General features: G+C 44.6%; 1 long non-coding RNA gene across 1 annotated transcript; it reads left to right on the top strand.

Moving 5' to 3' along the window:
• The first annotated feature begins 6,395 nt into the window (after window positions 1–6,395).
• On the top strand, window positions 6,396–12,051 carry LOC130455380 (uncharacterized). Its single transcript, XR_008913304.1, has 2 exons — window positions 6,396–7,044; window positions 10,786–12,051. It is a non-coding gene; the product is annotated as an uncharacterized LOC130455380 (long non-coding RNA).
• The last annotated feature ends 8,047 nt before the right edge of the window (window positions 12,052–20,098 follow it).

The raw sequence follows: 20,098 nt of genomic DNA, 5'->3' as shown, positions 1-20,098 counted from the left end.
CTCATTGGGTCATGCAAGGCTAGGGTGAAGATCCTCCAGATTTTGCTCTGTGGTAGAAAACAATGACTAATTACACTCCTTTCCATCCATCAAAATCTAAAGGAGGAGCCACCCCGGAGAGAGCTGGGGTTTTCATTAGCCTTTCAAAGTGGACTTAGAGGTGGAATCCAGTAGCTCCATTTGAAACACAATAGGCTGGTCCTGAGAAAGTGTAATGAAGAAGCACTTGGCTGAAAGGAAATTGTCCTAGTTGTTAGGATAAAAAAGCTAGCCCAACCAAACTGGGGATCTTGCAAAATAGAAGCAGCCAACTGGGGATCTTGCAAAATAGAAGCAGCCAACAATTATATTCCTACAGACCCCACTTTGTGCCCCACTGGTGGTGAGCAATGATGGACTCTCCCTGGGCAGTGAGGAGCCCATATAAGGAAACAAAGAGAAGCCCACCTATAAGGAAGGCTCCTGATGGGGAGAGGCCAATCATTGAGGGAGGCAGAACAGATGGCAGAGTCTCTTCTCCCTCTTCCCCGTGTTCTCCAAAAAAGGCCTTCATTCCTGTCAGGAGGGAAAACTGGAATTTGGGGCTCCACTCTGTCCTCAGAGATAGGGCATACAGACTCCCAGTAGAGCTGTTGTTCCCTTAAAGACTGCACATCTGAGCAGATCTAAATGAGTCCCCCTAACCCTAACCTTTCATCACTTCCATCATTTTGAGGGGAAGGTGGACTCCACAGTCTCTAGCCAAGGCTTGACTCCTTTTCCCCCAAATACTGCCTCCATAATGAACACATACAGCCAATAGCAAAGAAGCCTGCTTGTTGAAATGGGAGCAAAGCAGAAATCAGGGAAGGTCTCCATGGGAGAATGTATCCCAGAGAACCCAGTGGGAGCAAGGTAACTCAGTGCTATGGAGAGGGGAGCCAGGATGTCAGTCTCCAATAGCAAATCAGGGATAGGGATCTCATGGAGCCAGCCTGCTCTTCCCAGGTGAGTGTTTGCCTTCAGCATCCAACTTCTGCCTAGAAGCTGGCTCAAGTGCCTTGAAGGGTCCCCTAAGCGGGGACTGAAGCTCTTGCCTAAGGAAAGAATCCCATGCCAGTTTAAACAGTCTACTGAACGTCCAGCTCATCTTCTGGAAAGGCTGTAGGAGATGTTGACTGGGAAAAAACACAGAACTATTAAATAGTCAGAATCGCTCTTTAATCAAGGGCAAAAAGGGGTTCAGTGCTAGGAGGCCTCAACAAAAGAGCTGTGAGCCACACACGACTGCACAGTCTAAGGATTGAACTCTGGCCACTCTGGTCACTGAGCCCTGGGAGTGCCACTGCGCTAGATGACGATCCAGGGAACAAAAGAACAAAAGAATCTGGGGAACCTTTATACCATTTGGGGAGTCCAGGGGCAGGGAAAGATGATTGACATCACTATAGCAAAAGGAAAATGGGAGGGTTCAAACTACATTGACAGGCTACAATCCAGCTTGGAAAGGAATCATAGCTAGAGGCTGGGGTATAAGAGAAGGGGCTGCTTACAGTGGATACTAAAGGATGGTTCCTGCCCAGGTGTGGATCTTCTTGGGAAAGGGGCTCTGATACAATAGGGAGATTCCTTAAAACAAAGAGGGTCCTTGGTATATACTCAGTACCACCCAACTAGGACTGTCATTCCCCTGAGGGTCTCCCTCTCAGTCTGAAACTGCTAGCCTGAGATTCCCTTCATGATAGATTCCCACAGGGAAATGGAACAAGGCCCAACTTTGGGGTCTCCAATCTATAAGCTAGTCCTGAAACTTGGGGTTCACCAGATCCCACTAGGCCACAGGTTTGGGGTTCCTAGATTCCATGTTGACACAACCCCCTTTTGGTCAAGACTGGACGTTGCTGACCAAACAAATGGACAAATGGGTAATGCTACATGGGGTTGGACTCTCATCGCTAATGGTGGGAAAGTCTAGGGATACAGGTTCAGGCAATTGGCATTTGGGGGCATTCCCCAAAGCCGCTGGTGCATTGATATTTGAGCCAGAAAGGCAGGCAGTCTGCCTTTGCCAAAAACTAACAATCAAAACATTATCCCATTTCCCCCATTGGTGTTAGACAACATTTTAATTTTGGGTCACAAACAGCAGGTAGGGCCACTTCCAGATTTACAAAGTCCTGAATAACCTGTGATGTGGATTTTGCTTTTGCCTTTCTACTTCTATAGTTTGTAGGGTTTTATATTATTATTTTGTAAGTAAGGCACTCTTTGTGATTAAGCATGTATTGAGGAAAAGGACATTACTAATTCATGGGATGGAATTGGTGCAGTATTGCAGGCTTGGTTAGCAGCTTGGATAATCTTTGCAGTTAAGCATGTTAGGGATGTTTGTTAAGTTTTGGATGTCTCTGGGAGTGTCTCTTGTCTGTGCAGCAGGTGAGCTGTCATGGGTACAAAAGGATGGCTGAGAGGATGCTGGATGGGAGGCTGAGGTATCAGGTACATCAGATGTGAAAGGACTTGGAGGAAATGTTGTGAAGCAGATGTTGGTCTTTCTTCTTGGCTCCACCATTTCTTCCCTAACTTCTTCTGCTACTACTTTGAGACAAACAGCGCTCTGAGATCTCTGCTGCAATCTCTCGATTGTACAGGATGCTACTTCCAAAGCTCTTAGCCAGGTTATAAAGCTCCTATTTAAACTTTGCCAATTCGCCTCGGCCTGGGGACGAGCTACTGTATGGGCTTTCTAGGGAATTAGAGTGGGCCAGTTAATGTCTGCGGGAATAGTGCTAAAGTCAATGTAAATGATGAGAAACAATCCTTATCCGGAGCCGGATCTTGGCGGCTCGGATTCTGGGATGCGTGGAAGGAGTCCAGGCTTTTGGCTCCATAGGACCATCTTGAGGTAAGCTTAACTGCACCACTCCAGACCTGGGGTGGCAAAACAGGGCGTTCCTAAATGTCTAGGGTGTTTCCCAGGTGGGCAATTCTTCTCTATTACAGTCAGGTGCCCAGTTCACCAGAAATATTGTGTACAAACCAGTATTCTCTCCACTTTAAAAGGAAATGTTCCAGCATTCGCTGGTCTTTGGAAACAAAAACTTCTCTTTCGTAATGGCTGCTCTCTGGAAATTTACCTCAAACATTCCAAAAATCAGGTTAGAGTTGTTGGATGCTTTTACTTTTTCAGAAACTCAACTCGGAACATTTTCCTCCAAACACAACTTGTGGTTACTAGGAAAAGCTTAGACATTCCCTTTAACTCTGAATACCTCTCCAAAGCCTCTCTCACCTTCTCTCTCTCTCTCTCTCTCTCTCTCTCATCTCTCTCTCTCGTCTCTCTCTCTCTCTCTCTCTCTCGTCTCTCTCTCTCTCTCTCTCTCTCTCTCACCTTTCTCTCTCTCTCTCACCTTTCTCTCTCTCTCTCACCTTCTCTCTCTCTCTCTCTCTCTCTCTCTCTCTCTCTCTCTCTCTCGATCTCTCTCTCCTCTCTTCTCTCCCTCCCTCTCTCTCACCTTCTCTCTCTCTCTCTCTCTCTCCTCTCTCCCCTCCCTCTCTCTCACCTTCTCTCTCTCTCTCTCTCTCTCTCTCTCTCTCCCTCCCTCCCTCTCTCTCTCTCTCTCTCTCTCTGATTATTTATTTATTTTTACTCTAATTTACTTTGTCTCCAAGGTTGCCTTCTCTTGGCCTAAGGCCTCAAGCCTCTCCTTGAGGGGATATTTGGTGGTCAATTTCAAATGTTCCCCGTTTCCTTCCCATTCAAAGCGCTGCCTTTCCCCCAATGTTTCTTGTCATTTACAACAATTTCATGGCCAGTCAGGCCTGTAGTTGGACCGTCCTCAAATTCCATTTGCTGCAGAGCTTGCACCCACTTTGCTCTTGACAACAAGGTGAAATCAAGGCTCGGATAGCCAAGGTCAATACCTGGAATAAAGTGCTGTGTCTCCCTGCCAACACTCGCTGCACTTGGTACAAAACGTTTCACCCATTAACTGCAGTCTATACTCAGTACCACCCAACTAGGATTGTCATTCCCCTGAGGGTCCCTCACTCAGTCCCAAACTGCCAGCTTGGGATTCCCTTCATGATAGATTCCCGTGGGAACAGGGAACAAGGACAAACTTTGGGGTCTCCAACCTATAGCTAGTTGTAAAACTTGGGGTTCACCAGATCCCACTAGGCCACAAGTTTGGGGTCCTAGATTCCATGTTGACCGAGATCAACAGAGAGGTCTGGACAGAGGAGGAGTAGAGGATCATCAGCACTGAGATGGGAGCAGGGGAGATCCCCAAACGAAAGAGGGCCCAGAACAGAACCCCACGGACAATCATGACTGGGATGAGTGATCAGGAAAGAAGGAAGAGAACCAGGACCCAGAAACATCCCAGAGATTAAGTAATGGTGTCCAAGGACTGCAGAGAAGTCAAGAAGAAGGAAAGAGGACTGAAAAAAAGGCCACTGAAGGCAAAATCAGAGCCAGGGGTAGGTGTGCCCACATTCAGCTCTGAGGAGTGTGTATAGAAATAGGTGGAGTGCAAAAAATACTATCTAAATGCACTTAAACAAGCTAACAACCTTTACCTTCTATCTTAGAATCACTACCATGTATTGCTTCCAGGGTAGAAGAGCCTGTAAGGATTAGGGAATGGGGATTCAATGACTTGCCCAGGGTGACACAGCTAGGAATATCGCAGTCATATTTGAACACAAGACCTCCCATTTCTAGGCCTCACTCTCAATCCACTGAGCCACCTCATTCCCTCTGCATGTTTTTTTAATGCCAGAAAATTCTACTCTGTGATACACAAGCATGTGTCAGGCACAGTGCTAAACACTTGCCAATATTATTTCTTTTGATCCTCATAACAACCCTAGGAGGATGCTGCTATTGTTGTCCCATTTTACAGATGAAGAAATTGAGGCAAATAGAGGCAAAGTGAATTACTAAGAGTTACACAGAGGCTGCATTTGAATTCAGGTCTCACTGATTCCAGGTCCAGTGTTCTATCCACTGTATCACCAGCTATCTCAGGGGTACTGATTTCATAATCATAAGCTCCAGGGCAGTGTTGGATGCTGACCTGAGTAGAACCCAGGTCTGATGTTCTCTCTCATGGCATACTGTTGATCATCTGTGTAGGGAGAGGCAACATGACCTAGGCCTAGCTTAGTAGATACAGCATTGGATCTGGAGTCAGGAAGACCTGAGTTCAAGTCCTTCCTCTGATATTGGTACCTGTGTGACATCTGGGCAAGCCCTTCAGCAGTCTATGCCTCAGTTTCCTCACCTATAAAATGAAGATGTTGACACCTCCCTCCCTCCCAGAGTTATGAGCTTCAAGTGAATGTCAGTGTATATGTGGTAAATACTTGCATCTTGTTTCAGTCCTTCTGATCACCCCCTTGCTTTCTAGTAAGGAGGTTTCTCAGAGCCAGTCTAAAGTAAGTATAACACCGAATTAAAGACTGCAAAGGGGAGCCTCGATGCCAGGCACTTTCAGACTGTCCCGAAGATCAAAGGAATGTCACTCACAAACCGTATCATTAACTAAAATCCCATGTGGAGCCTGTGTGTGAAATCAGGGCCAGCCATCTGGGTCCTGTCCGGAGCCCTGCTCAGTGCCCTGCTCTGGAAGCCTCTGCTAGGCACCAGCCATCACATTCAGTTGTGCCAATAGCACATCCCTTTGCAGGAATATGACTCTATTGGCGAAGTAGCCCCTAGGTGGCACTCGGAAGAGTTACTCTGCCCCCCACTAAACCCTCTAACAATGAACCCCAACTCCCTCCCACCCCAGCCTGCTTCCTTCTCCGTCCAGGCCTTGCCACTGCCTGCTCCCCATGTCTAATCTTGGGGTTACTACAGAGGGGACTTCCCCCTCCTTGTTTTCTTCCCCATCTCTACCTGTCTTCTCCCTGCTCCCCATCCACCAGCCGCCCTACTGGGCACCTCAGCCAGCCCCTTTGCACCATTTAGTCCCTGCTTCCTCTGTGCTTGTTTAAAAGTCTGACTGAAGCATGACTTCCCCCAGCCACTGTGGTCTTTCCTGGAGCACCCAAAGGACCCGGCATTCCTGCCCCTTTCTGATAATTCCACAAATCATTTCAGCATGTAGAGTGTTTGGCAGACTTTCAAGATCTGAGTGCATTTCCTGCTCTTGCTATTATCAATCCAAGGTAATCTTAACATTTTTTAGGTCACAGGCCTCTTGGGGGGAGGGATAGTCTGGGGAAGCCCATGGGACCTCTTCCTAGCACATCTTTTTAACCCCTTACCTTCCATCTGTCACCATGGAATCTAGGAACCCCAAACTTGTGGCCTAGTGGGAGCTGGTGAACCCCAAGATTCAGGGACTAGCTTATAGGTTGGAGACCCCAAAGCTGGTCCTTGTTCCCTTTTCCTCTGAGAATCTACCCTGAGGGGAATCTTGGGCTAGCAGTTTCAGACTGAGTGAGGGACCCTCAGGAGAATGACACCCTAGTTGGGTGGTACTGAGTATATACTAAGGACTCTCTGTGTTTTAGGGGAGTCTCCCCTACTGTATCAGACTCTTCCCAAAAAAGAACCACAGGGGGGAGGAACCATCCTTTAGTATCCACTGTAAGCAGCCCCTTCTCTTACACCCCAGCCTCTAGCTAGGAGTCCTTTCCCAAGCTTGATCATATCCAGTCAATGCAGTTTGAACCCTCCCATTTTCTTTGTAGCTATTATGATGACAATCATCTTTCCCGTCCCTGGATTCCCCAAAGGGTCTAGAGGTTCCCCAGATTCCTTTGTTCCCTGGAGTCCATCTAGTCAGTGACCAGAGCAGCCAGAGTTCAATCCTCAGACTGTGCAGCTCTGTGTCGAGGCCTCCTAGCCCTGAACCCCTTTTTGCCCTTGATTAGAGAGTGATTTTGACTATCTAATAGTTCTGGTTTTTTCCCAGTCGGCATTTTTGGAGGTCCCACCGAGATCCAAAGGCCCAGCTGCCTATTCCCCCTGCTCACGAGGACCCAAAACTTGAGGTATCCCCACAATGGGCGTTTGGGGCGGAGTCAGGTGTCCGGTCAGCAGAAGGGCAGGTAAGTGGACTCCTGTCTCATGTATTTGGGAGGGACTCACTCTTTAAAGAAGGTATTGTTAAGCGGTAGTCTGTGGGATACACAGAAAGCCGCAGGATCCAGAGTTCCCTGGGTGCTGCTGGACATGGGAAATAGCATGTCTGTAACCCCCAAAATGGAGGTGGGGGCAGCCGGCAGTCCGAGGAACCACCTCATGATAGGGCCGTTTTAAGGTTTGAGAAGATGGCAGAGTCTGGCCCCAACTCGTATTGGACAACATGGAGTCCAGTTCAACCTGGCTACCATCCCGAGCTTAACTCGATTTGGGGGAGGGGGTGTTGGTGCCTGTGTGAGTGCAGCCATGTCTGTGCTAGAGGTGAGGCCCAGGAGAGCAGCTCAGAGGGTGAATGGTTGGCTGAAAGCTTTGAATGGGAAGCTTGAGCTGGAGTGTGAGAGCCAGAGTGTTCCATAGAGGGTCTGAGGAACTGCTTTAAGGCGATCGATTAAAATAGAGAAGGTTTCTTTATGAATTGAAATGCCGGGGCTTGAGGTTTAAATGGCGACAAAGTTTGTGAAAGAGCTTCTCCTAGCAGCTGAAGAACTGAAGTTCTGGGTTTCTTCTCCATTCTCTGTGGGCTTTTGCTCATATCATGACTCATGGATTTCTTGGGTGGAGGCTTTGCCAATAATTTCAAATGCTGGAGATTTAAACGTTGGCAAATAAAGTCTGAAAGTTGTTAACAGCGAATCCCTCCCAGAAGCTGGAGACAAAAGCAGGGCCGGAAATTCTGAACTTTGAGCCTCAGCTTTTCTTCCCGCAGTTTTGGTGTGGTTAATGGGTGAAACCTTTGGTACCAAGTGCAGCGAGTGTCGGCAGGGAGACACAGCACTTTATTCCAGGTATTAACTTGGCTATCCGAGCGCTCGATTTCACCTTGTTGTCAAGAGCAAAGTGGGTGCAAGCTCTGCAGCAAAATGGAATTTGAGGACGGTCAACTACAGGCCTGACTGGCCATGAAATTGTTGTAAATGACAAGAAACATTGGGGGAAAGGCAGCGCTTTGAATGGGAAGGAAACCGGGAACATTTGAAATTGACCACCAAATATCCCCTCAAGGAGAGGCTTGAGCCTTAGGCCAAGAGAAAGGCAACCTTGGAGACAAAAGTAAATTAGAGTAAAAATAAATAAATAAGCAGAGAGAGAGAGAGAGAGAGAAGGTGAGAGAGAGAGAGAGAGAGAGAGAGAGAGAGGAGAGAGAGAGAGACAGAGAGAGACAGAGAGAAGGTGAGAAAGAGGGAGGGAGAGAGAGAGAGAGAGAGGGTGAGAGAGAGGGAGGGAGAGAAAAAGAGAGAGAGAGAGGGAGAGAGAGAGAGAGAGAGAGAGAGAGAGAGAGAGAGAGAGAGAGAGAGAGAGAGAGAGAGAGAGAGAGAGAGAAAGGTGAGAGAGAGAGAGAAAGGTGAGAGAGAGAGAGAGAGAGAGAGAGAGAGAGAGAGAGAGAGAGAGAGAGAGAGAGAGAAGGTGAGAGAGGCTTTAGAGAGGTATTCAGAGTTAAAGGGAATGTCTAAGCTTTTCCTAGTAACCCCAAGTTTGTGTTTGGAGGGAAAATGTTCCGGGTTTGAGTTTCTGAAAAAGTAAAAGCATCATCAACTCTAACCTGATTTTTGGAATGTTTGAGGTAAATTTCCAGAGAGCAGCCATTACGAAAGAGAAGTTTTTGTTTCAAAAGACCAGCGAATGCTGGGAACTCATTTTCCTTTTTAAGTGGAGAGAATAATGGTTTGTACACATTATTTCTGGTGATCCTGGGTACCTGACTGCTAATAGAGAAGAATTGCCCATCTGGGAAACTCCTAAGACATTTCTAGGAACGCCCTGTTTTGCCACCCCAGGTCTGGAGTGGGTGCAGTTAAGCTTTACCTCAAGATGGTTCTATGGAGCCAAAAGCCTGGACCAGCTTTCCCGCAGCCCAGAATCCGAAGGAGCCCCAAGATCCGGCTCCGGATAAGGATTGTTTCTCATCATTTTCATTGACTTTAGAACTATTTCTGCCGCAGACATTAACTGGCCATTCTATTTGCCCTGAGCAAAGGCCCTTTCAGTGGCTCGTCCCCAGGCCGAGGCGAAGTGGCAAAGTTTAAATAGGAGCTTTTTACCTGGCTAAGAGCTTTGGAAGTAGCATCTGTAAATCGGAGGATTTGCAGCAGAGATTCCAGAGCGCTAGTTTGTCTCAAAGTAGTAGCAGAAGAAGTTAGGGAAGAAATGGTGGAGCCGAGAAAGAATTGTTACCAACAGAAGCCTGGTCAGAGAGAGTCGCCCTCTGAGGGTGAATTGTATGGGAAGATCATTGGGAAAGGAAGTGCTTGGGAGGAAATGGGTTACTGATGCAGTCACAGGGGCAGAGGGAAGGGCAAAGCTTCTGTCAAGTTCTGCAGGTGGCTGCTGATCATGGCCAACTTGCACAGGGCATTAATATTCCAAATTCTGGGAGCTTTTCTCCCTCATTTTAGCTTACTTCCCACTTGTCTGCTGTTAATAGCAAATTTTCTGTAACCACAGGATGAAGGAAGCCTCAGGAAGGCAAGACATGGAATACGGAAATTGTGGAGGCAGATAGAAAATTTTAGCCATTATGAATGAGGAAGCAAATGCAAAGGGGTCCCTTTTCTTAAAAGGAAGAGTTTAGGTCATAAGGAAAACCTGACAAAATAGCAGTGCCCAAAAGGGGGGGGGGGAAGCCTTGCAGGTAAATAATAGATTCTAAGCATCATTTTTAATATACAGGGAAGGATCAGATAGAACACTGAGTTGCTCCCTAGTACCAGTAAAGTTTATACATTTTGGAGCCTCAAGGCAGGAAACAAGGAGATAAGAAGAAAACTTTTGGGACTAGGAATGCTAATCCATTCACCTATAGATTTAGGCAGAAGTTCAATGGTAAATGAGTCCTTATTGCCAAGGAATAAATGCTCAGGAAAATGAAATGTGTAACCCAAACTAATTTAAGGCTAGAACTCAGTCAAATCAGGAGAATGATTTTAACAAAAATTTTTATCTACAGACTTTACATTAGCTGACTCAGTTGCAACATTCTTTTTTTCATACGAGGTAACAGTTAATAGAAGTAAAAAGCCTAAATTGTCTGGCCTAAGCAGCGTTAGGGCTTTTAAGCAGTTAATGTTGAATGAAAACAGTTTCAAAATCCCCCAAAGGGGTGTGTGTGAGGTGTGTGAGAGGTTTTTAAATGAAGGAAAATTAGAAGCATTTTTAATCTTGAGGATTTTTGGAGTTTATTTCAATATTGAAACTTAAATTTGACTTTAAAAATAGTTTAAAGCTGAAATTGCCATGCAGTCATTTTAATGTGGTTTTGGATTTTGGGGTGATCAAATATCTAGTTAGAATTTGACTTGGGGCTAGACAACATTTTAATTTTGGGTCACAAACAGCAGGTAGGGCCACTTCCAGATTTACAAAGGCCTGAATAACCTGTGATGGGGATTTTGTTTTTGCCTTTCTACTTCTATAGTTTGTAGGGTTTTTATATTATTATTTTGGTAAAGTAAGGCACTCTTTGTGATTAAGCATGTAAATCACATAATTTCATAATTGAGGAAAAGACATGACTAAAATGAATAATATAGGATGACAAATGTTAAGGTTAGCAGCTTGGATAATCTTTGTAGTGAGTAAGCACATTGGGAATTGATCAAGTCCTGTTAAAGAATGTGATCATGGATAATTTCTCTCGTTTTCTCTTGTAGCTGCAAGGAAGTGGTCTAGTACAGAGGAGGAGTCTGCAGGAGCACAGGAGGCTGAAGGCATCATATCAGGACCCACCAGATGTGAAAGACGAAAGACTTTGGGAAAATGGGGTCGTGTTTTGATTGTTAGTTCTTGGCAAAGGCAGACTGCCTGCCTTTGTGGCTCAAATGCCCCCAAATGCTAATTACCTGTACACGTACCTGTACCCCAAGGCTTTCCCGCCATTAGTGATGAAGTCCAATCCCATATAGCATTTCTCATTTGTCTTGACCAAAAGGGGGTTGTGTCAACATGGAATCTAGGAACCCCAAACTTGTGGCCTAGTGGGATCTGGTGAATCCCAAGTTTCAGGACTAGCTTATAAGTTGGAGACCCTAAAATTTGTCCTTGTTTCCTGTTCCCATGGGAATTTACCCTGAGGAGAATCACAAGCTGGTAGTTTCAGATTTAGTGGGAGACCCTCAGGAGAATGACAATCCTAGTTGGGTGGTACTGAGTATATACTAAGGACTCTCTGTGTTTTAGGGAGTCTCCCCTACTGTATCAGACTCTTCCCCAAAAAGAACCACAGGAGAAAGGGGGGAACCATCCTTTAGTATCCACTGTAAGCAGCCCCTTCTCTTACACCCCAGCCTCTAGCTAGGAGTCCTTTCCCAAGCTTGATCATATCCAGTCAATGCAGTTTGAACCCTCCCATTTTCTTTGTAGCTATTATGATGACAATCATCTTTCCCTGCCCCTGGATTACCCAAATGATATAGAGGTTCCCCAAATTCTTTTGTTCCTTTGAGTCCATCTAGCGCTGTAGCACTCCCAGGCGTCAGTGACCAGAGCGACCAGAGTTCAATCCTCGGACTCTGAGCAGTCATGTGTGGCCCGCAGCTCTGTCAAGGCCTACTAGCGCTGAACCCCTTTTTGCTCTTGATTAAGAAATGATTTTGACTATTTAATCTGTGTTTTTTCCCAGTCAGCACATCTCAGAAGCAATACGTGCATTGGTTCCAAGGCAGAAGAGCAGTAAGGGCTAGGCAATAGGGGTTAAGTTACTTATCCAGGGTAACACAGTGAGAAAGTGTCTGAGATTAGATTTGGACCCAGGACCTCTAGGTTTGGTTCTCAATCCACTGAGCCACCTAACTGCTCATAGCACTCTTATATTTAAGTGCATAAAATTAAATGTATAGGATTATGAAAATAACCCATTATATTGAAATTGTTACCATTTACTTTTTAATGTTCATGGACCCCAGATTGAGAACCCTGAATCTTGTCAAGCCCTTTCATTTTACAGATGATGAAACAGGGTCTTGGGGGGGCGGTAAAGGGGCTTGTCTAATCAAAGGCAGAGAGAATAGGAGCTGAGGCTGGATTTGAACCCAGGTCATGATACCAAGGCTCTTTCACCTGGGGACATTTTAGAGCTTTGGAGACCAGAGAATTGCATGCCTCTGCATGCTTCTTCCTCTCCCTTTTTGCCTACAAAGGAGCACAGACATGGCCCACAGGCTTCCCTGGTATCACCAGCTTTGGGTGGAGCCCTGGCTTTGGGCCCCAGAGCCCAGGATCCCAAGTTGCAAGCCATGATGACTAGGCATTAAAGAGGACAGGGGCAGGTCGGGCTGGGGGGAGGGAGGCCAGAATGAAAGGGAGCTCCTTTGTTTAAAGATGCCTTGGAGGAGTGGCAGATGGAGACTTCTGGGAGCATCTCAGTGGGGCCACTTGCCCAGGCAATTGGTGGTGCACACTTGGACATTATAGCAGGGCTACCTAGAAAAGCACACAGGGCTGCTCAAAAGATCAGCCCCATCTGCCTTCTTCCCAGTGTGCCTCGGCCAGCCCAGGGTCCCAGGAAAAGAAGGGTCCAGAGTCAGCCTCCCTTTGGGCTCAGCTCCACGTGTTGGGCCAGCATCCTCCTCGGGTCCCTGGAGTCTAGCGCCCAGAATGGGCAGGAGGAGAATGACGGCTACACTTGGCCTGCCAAAAGCTAGAGCCAAACGGACCTCAGGTCAGCTGGTGCAGCCCCTTCGGTTACAGAGCAGGCGATGTCCAGAGTGGAGTGACTGGCTCAAGAACTCACAAGGAATTAAACTGCAGAGCTGGCCTTGGAGCCGCATCCTGCAAACCCAAAGCTGGAACGTGCCATTCGGCCACGCTCCAGGGCTTCCATCCCTCTTCTGCCGCTGGCTAGTTCTAGAGGATGATCCAGTCACTTTGCCTGTCAAAATCTCAGTTTCTCTCCCTGTAAATTGGGGGCAGTAATTCAGATGCCACTGACTTTGTAGTGTTATTGTGAGAAGCGTGACTGGGAATCATCCTGCTCTGGGGAGGAGCAGTGAAAAGATGAGGCCATGGGTTCGAATCTTGATTCTCTAGATGTGGGATTATGATCTCTTTGGTTTGACCACCAATGGTAATAAGAATCAGGTGAGAGGAGAGTGATGTGGTGGCCCATGGTGGGTTATGGACAGTACTTACCTCCCCCTGCCCCAATGATAGTGGTTATTTACTAGGGCTTTAAGGATGTGATCTATGGGTGGTGCAGGGGGACAATTCATCTGGACACTGAGGACATGTCTTCTCCCTGAGCACCCTCTCCACTTTGTAAGGTATGGTTTATAGGCTGCTCCTGTGGGATAGAAGAAAATGAAGGAGGGAGCCCAGCCATGCTGGAGTGGGATGAGGAGGCCCCTAAAGCAGGGCTCCCTCACCTGGGTGGGGGCCCATGGACTCCCTTCTGTTCAATCAGACCCCGAGTTGAACTTGTCTGACCCTGTTGGTAACTTCCCACCTTCTACACTGGCCTCTACCGCAAGAGGTCCAAGGGGAGGTTTGGGCGGGCAGGAATGAACTCGAATGAGGGAAACGATTCGATTTTTATTTTCAGAAATCTTAGGTTTCCTTGGCAATCTCTTGTCGCTCTTTTTGTGTGTTTCACATTCCAAGAAGAGTCCACAGGCTTCACCGATGGTTACAGTCCAGCATATCTAGGACTCGCAAGTGGCGGAGAAGCCCTTGCCTGAAGCAGGCAGCTCTTGTGGTCTCTGACTTCTAGATTTCCTTTGGTATCACATGTTCTTTCTCTTGGGGAAACTGAGGCAGAAGAAAATATGCCAATTATGCAAAGCCTAAATCCATAAGCCACACTCCATCAAATCACCCGAAGCAACAAGAGTGAATGAACCTGACACTGGGTGTGTGCAGATACGTGTGGAACAAGGAGAGCTTCTCCATCCTGTTTTCCACATGCATTGGCAATCATTTTTGCCTGTTGAATCAACCCTGAACATTTGGGTCTACTTCCAGGGCTTTGCAAAATGCTCTCTGACAGTTTTAGCTCTTCCTTCCATCAAACCCAGCTGGACTCAGTTTACCGCTGTGGAACCAGAGGCAAAAGAAGCAATAGTGTTGGGGGGTGATTGTAGGCCAGTGCCAGTGCCTGGATCCTCTGCTGAGCATCAGAATTTCTCTAGGGCTTGACTTAAGGGCAGGATAACATCCATTGTGACTGGCTACACGGTTCTCACTGAGCAATCTTAGGAAGCCCTGCAACTGTAAAGTGTTTACAGCCTACGCATATTTAGAGCTTGGAAGTTCTTTCCCTTACCTTTCAAAGCACACTCATGGCTCCAGGTCATGCAGGACAGGATTGTGTGCCAGCTGCCCCTGCATGCAAGTCCCTGAGGATTCAGCCTTGGCCCTGGCAAAATTGGTCATTGTCAGAGACCAATCAGATTTTATCAGGGAAATGAAGGCCCAACCATCTACTCTGCCTCTACAGCCCCTGGGACTTTCTCGAACTGCTATCTCTCCCATTAAAGTGTGTGTCTTGCTTTTCTAGAGCTTTGCACATAGCACTTAAAAAATGAGTTTTCACAGAATGGCAAAAATTGGGTTTAGATCAATCTCACCCCCTATACCAAGATAAGGTCAAAATAGGTACATATTGAAATATAAAGAGTGACATTCAAAGTAAATTAGGGGAATGTAGAATACTTTACTTGTCAGATCTATAGAGAAGGGAAGAATTTATGACCAAATGAGATAGAGATCATTACAAGGTATAAAATGAATCATGTTGATTATCAAACTTAAAAGGTTTTGTACAAACAAAACCAATGCAACCATGATTAGAAGGAAAGCAACAAACTGGGGAAATAATTTTATAACAAATTAACAAAATGTATAACATTTATAAATATATAAAAATTTATAACAAAAAAAAGATCTCATTTCTCAAATATATAAAGAACTAATTTGAATTTATAGGAATTCTAGTAATTCCCCAATTGACAAATGGTCAAAGAATATAAATAGGCAGTTTTGAGATGAAGAAATCAAAGCTAGCAACAATCATATGAAAAAGTTCTAAATCCCTCCTAAGGAGAGAAATGCACATTAAAAAAAAACAAAACTGAGGAATCACCTCACTCCTATCAAATTGGCCAATATGACAGTAAAGGAAAATAATAGATGTGGGAGGGGATGTGGCAAAATTGGGATACTAATGCATTGCTGGTGGAGTTGTGAATTTATCCAACCATTCTGGGGGGGGGTAATTTGGAACTATTCCCAAAGGGATATAAAATAATGTATACCTTTTGATCCAGCGATACCACTACTGGATCTATATCCCAAAGAGATTTTTTTTTAAATGGGAAAGGACTTGTTTGCACAAGAAAATATATTTATTTGTGGTAGCAAGGAATTGGAAAATGAAAGGGTGTCCTTCAATTGGGGAATGGCTGAACCAATTGTGGAATATGATGGTAATGGAATACTATTGTGCTGTAAGGAATCATGAACAGATGGTTTCAGAAAAAGCTGAACTGATGCAGAGTGAAATAAGCAGAACCAGGAAAACATTGTGCACAGTAACTGAAGTATTGTGGAATGATAGAGATTTTGCCACTAATGCCTACGCAATGATCCAGCACAATTCTGAGGGACTCGGGGAAAAAAATGCTGTCCACCTCCAGAGAAAGAACTGTTTGAGTAGGAATGCAGAGGAAGACTTCTTTATTTGGGTTTTGGTTTTATAAGATTATTCTCTTACAAATAGGAATGATATGAAAATAGGTTAATATTTGGTATATATGTATAACCCAGACTGAATTGTTTGTCAACTCTGGGGGAGAGAGGGAAGAGAGGAGGGAGGCAACACGCAACACGAATCATATAAATGTGGAAAACTGATGTGTACATTTGTTATTAAAATAAAGACAAAACAAAAAGTTTTCATTCATTCATTCATTCATTCATTCATTCATTCATTCATTCCCTAATTCATTTAGACAAGAATAGATCTTGGGAGAGCTCCACAAAGGCTGCTGAATTTGTCCTCTGGCTATGGATGTTGAAAGCCAGGTATGTTACTTGGGCATTTACACAGATGGCCAGCTATTTCCTTTCTATATAAACTCAAAGAAATCCCTTAAACTGCCTGAGGGCCAAATTTCGACCCCCTAAAATGAGGGGCCTTGGTATTAGCATGAACTGATGCAGAGCAAAAGAGGAAGAACCCACATAATTACATACAGTGTGCATGTAATTGACAAAAACCATAAAGGAAGGTAATTCTGTGTGATCCTCAAACCAAAGATGATAGGAAATCACAGGGCTCTTAACCTGATGTCTATGAAATTCAAAAACATTTTTTCTCAACTATTTCAATAAACCTGGATTCCTTTGTAATCCTATGTATTTGATTTTATGTATTAACAAAGTATTCTTTTTTTTAAAAAATCCTTGCCATCCATCTTAGAATCAATACTATATTTTGATTCCAAGGCAGACAAGCAGGAAAGAGCTAGGCAATAGGGGTTAAGTGACTTGCCCAAGGTCACATAGCTAAGAAGTATCTTTTTGAGGGATTTCTTATGCCCATTTGACGGATGAGGAAATTGAGGTTTCAAGAAGTTAAATGATTAACCTAAGGACATAGCTCATTAAGGATAGAGAGGGAACTACAATTAATTAATTGAGTGCTCCTTCTATGTCACAGTACAGAAAAGAGAAATATTTGGTCCTCACATAACGGAGATCCATGGCAGAACTGAATTTCTAAGACTGCAAAGAATACCACAATTGACAAATGGTCTAAGGATATTTATTGAATGTGATAAAATTCAGTGTGTCCTCAAGGCAAAGCACTTAGTTACCCTCCCCAATTAAGAGTGGAATGTATAAAACCAGCCCATCTTTGTTTCAAGGGCTTCATGATTATTTGCCCAGAAGATTTAGGGGACAGAAGCCTTGAGAGGATGAGAGACTATAAGAGGTCCCCTTATCCAAGGTCAGCCCAGCTGCCTCCTTATCTCTCTTTACCCTTGAAAATTTAGGGTAATATTCTCACTCTTACCCCCTCACAAGTGATGAGCTCATGTATCTTGCTATTTTTTGATTGGGGTAGACTTCATGGCTAGAATGTAAATCTTGGCTTCCAGAGAAAGGGAGATCAGACAAAGGAGGGAGGGTTATCTCACATCAGGAACCTATATGTTTGTTTTTGTGCCCAGGCATTGCATTTGCCACTAAGGCATTTGTCTTCTTCATGAGGAAAAGAAATAAACTTCTGTCTCTTATCTCACTTTCTGACTCCAGGTTTGTAATTGTCATTTGGGGTGGGTGGTCATTTTTTATTCCTCAATATGAACAGGCAATTCTCAGATGAAAAAATTAAAACTCTCATTAGTCATAAGAAAAAATGCTCCAAATCACTATTAATTAGAGAATTCAAATTAAAACAACTCTGCATTACTACCAGACTGGCAAACATGACAAAAAAAAAGGAAAACAGTCAATGTTGGAGGGGATGTGGAAAAATTGGGACACTAATACACTGTTGTCAGAGCTGTTGACTGCTCTAACCATTCTGGAGAGTGATTTGGACATGCCTCAAAGACCATAAAACTGGGCATACCCTTTGATCCAATACTACTACTACTACTATAGTGATGGTGAACCTTTTAGAGACCAAGTGCCCAAACTGCAACCCTCATGCTGCATGTGAATCCCACCCCAGACAGGGGAGGGTCAAAGTGCTCCCATTGGATTGCTGGACAAAGGAGAGGGTCATGTGAAAAATGTCCTCAGGCACAAATGGAGAGGGGAAAGGGAACAGCCTCCACCGGCACATGTGCTATAGGTTTGCCAACATGGTACTACCTGTATTCCTAAGAGATTAAAGATAGGGGAAAAGAACCTATTTTAGTGGTGGCAAAGAACTAGAAACTGAAGGGGAGTCCATCAGTTGGGGAATAAGCTACATATATGCTTGTAATAGAATACTATTGTGCCATAAGAGATGACAAACAAGATGATCACAAAAAATCCTGGAAAGACTTCTATGAAGTGATGCAAAGTGAAGTGAGCAGAATAAAGAGAATGTTGTATGCAGTAAGAGCAACAATGTATGATGATCAACTGTGAGTGGCTTAATAATTATCAATAAGGCAGGGGTCCAGGCCAGCTTCTAAGGATTCATGACAAGAAGACTCTCCATCACCAGAGAAGGAACAGATGGAGTCTGAATGCAGGTTGAAGCTTGCCATTCTTCACTTGATTTCTTCCATGAGCAATGTGGTCATTTTACAATACACCAAATAGGGAAATATATATTATCAGTTGATATATGTACAATTTTTATCATACTACCTGCCTTCTTGGGGAAGGGAGAGGGATGAGAGGGAAGGAGGAGGGGAAAGAATGGGTTTGGGAAATGTTGCCATTTTCAATAAATTGAACGTACATGTAATCTGGAAAATTAAAAAAACAACAACAACAACTAAAAAACAACCTCCACTAAGCTCCTTCTTGTATGTGGAGTGTTTCCTGATGTGCCAATCACTCACTCATTCTCTTCCTTCCAAAAAACCTGGTATTGAACTACTTTGTGTGCGAATGTATGGAGTCTGGAACTTTCTGTGGTCTCTCTTTTCTCTGTATATGTTGTCTCCCCCATAAGAATGGAAGCTCCATGTGAGGAGGGACTGTGTTCATTCTTCGTTTGTTTCTCTAGTACCTGCCAGAGCATTCTGCACACACTAGGCTATGGCTGAATAGATAGATGTTTCTTATTTTTTTTTATTTTTTAAATTTCTTTAGAATATTTTTCCATGGTTACATGATTCATGAACCCCCCTCCTGGAGCTGACAAGCAGTTCCACTGGGTTATCCTTGTTCAAAACCTATTTCCATGTTATTCATATTTACAATAGAGTGAACTTTTAACATCAAAACCCTCATCATATCCACATTGAGCTACATGATCAAGCATATGCTTTTCTTCAACATAAGTGTTTCTGCTCCCACAGTTCTTTCTCTGGATGTGGATACATTCTTTCTCATAAGTCCCTCAGAATTGTCCTGGGTTACTGCATTGCTACTAGTAGAGGAGTTCATTACATTTGATTGTGCTACAATGTATCAGTCTCTGTGTACAATGTTCTTCTGGTTCTGCTCATTTCACTCTGCATCAGTTCATTGAGGTCTTTCCAGTTCACATGGAATCCCTCCAGTTCATTATTCCTTTGAGCACAATAATATTCCATCACCAACAGGTACCACAATGTGTTCAGCCATTCCCCAACTGAAGGGCATCCCCTTGTTTTCCAATTTTTTGCCACCACAAAGAGCGCAGCTATAAATATTGTTGTACAAGTGTTTTTCCTTATTATCTCTTTGGGGTACAAACCCAGCAGTGCTATGGCTGGATCAAAGGGCAAACAGTCATTTAGTGCCCTTTAGGCATAGTTCCAAATTGCTCTCCAGAATGATTGGATCAATTCACAACTCCACCAGCAATGCATTAATGTCCCCACTTTGCCACACCCCCTCCAGCATTCATAACTTTCCTTTGCTGCCATATTGGCCAGCCTGCTAGGGGTGAGGTGATACCTCAGAGTTGTTTTGATTCCCATTTCTCTAATCAGGAGGGATTTAGAACACTTTTCATGTGCTTGCTGATAGTTTTGATTTCACCTGTGAAAACTGCCTATCCATGTCCCTTGCCCATTTGTTGATTGGGGAACAGCTTGATTTCTTGTAAATTTGACTTAGTTCCTTATGTATTTGGGAAATCAAACCTTTGTCATAAATACTTGTTTCTTGATTGAGCTTCAACAGGACCTCAGCTGACCTGGTGCGGAAGGCAGTTACTAGCTATGTGCCCCTTAGCAGCTTAGCAGCTCTCTTAACCCCTCTCTGAATCAATTTCATCCTCTATAAAATGAGGGTCAAAATGGACCCTAAACCAACCCCCCTCTCCTCCCAGTGACAGGGAGCTCACTACATCCCAGGGCAGGAGGTTCTGGA

The sequence above is a fragment of the Monodelphis domestica genome, chromosome 7 (assembly GCF_027887165.1).
Source record: "Monodelphis domestica isolate mMonDom1 chromosome 7, mMonDom1.pri, whole genome shotgun sequence".
Lineage (NCBI taxonomy): Eukaryota > Metazoa > Chordata > Mammalia > Didelphimorphia > Didelphidae > Monodelphis > Monodelphis domestica.
The sequence above is the reverse complement of the archived record's forward strand: the minus strand, read 5'-3'. Positions and strand labels throughout refer to the sequence as shown.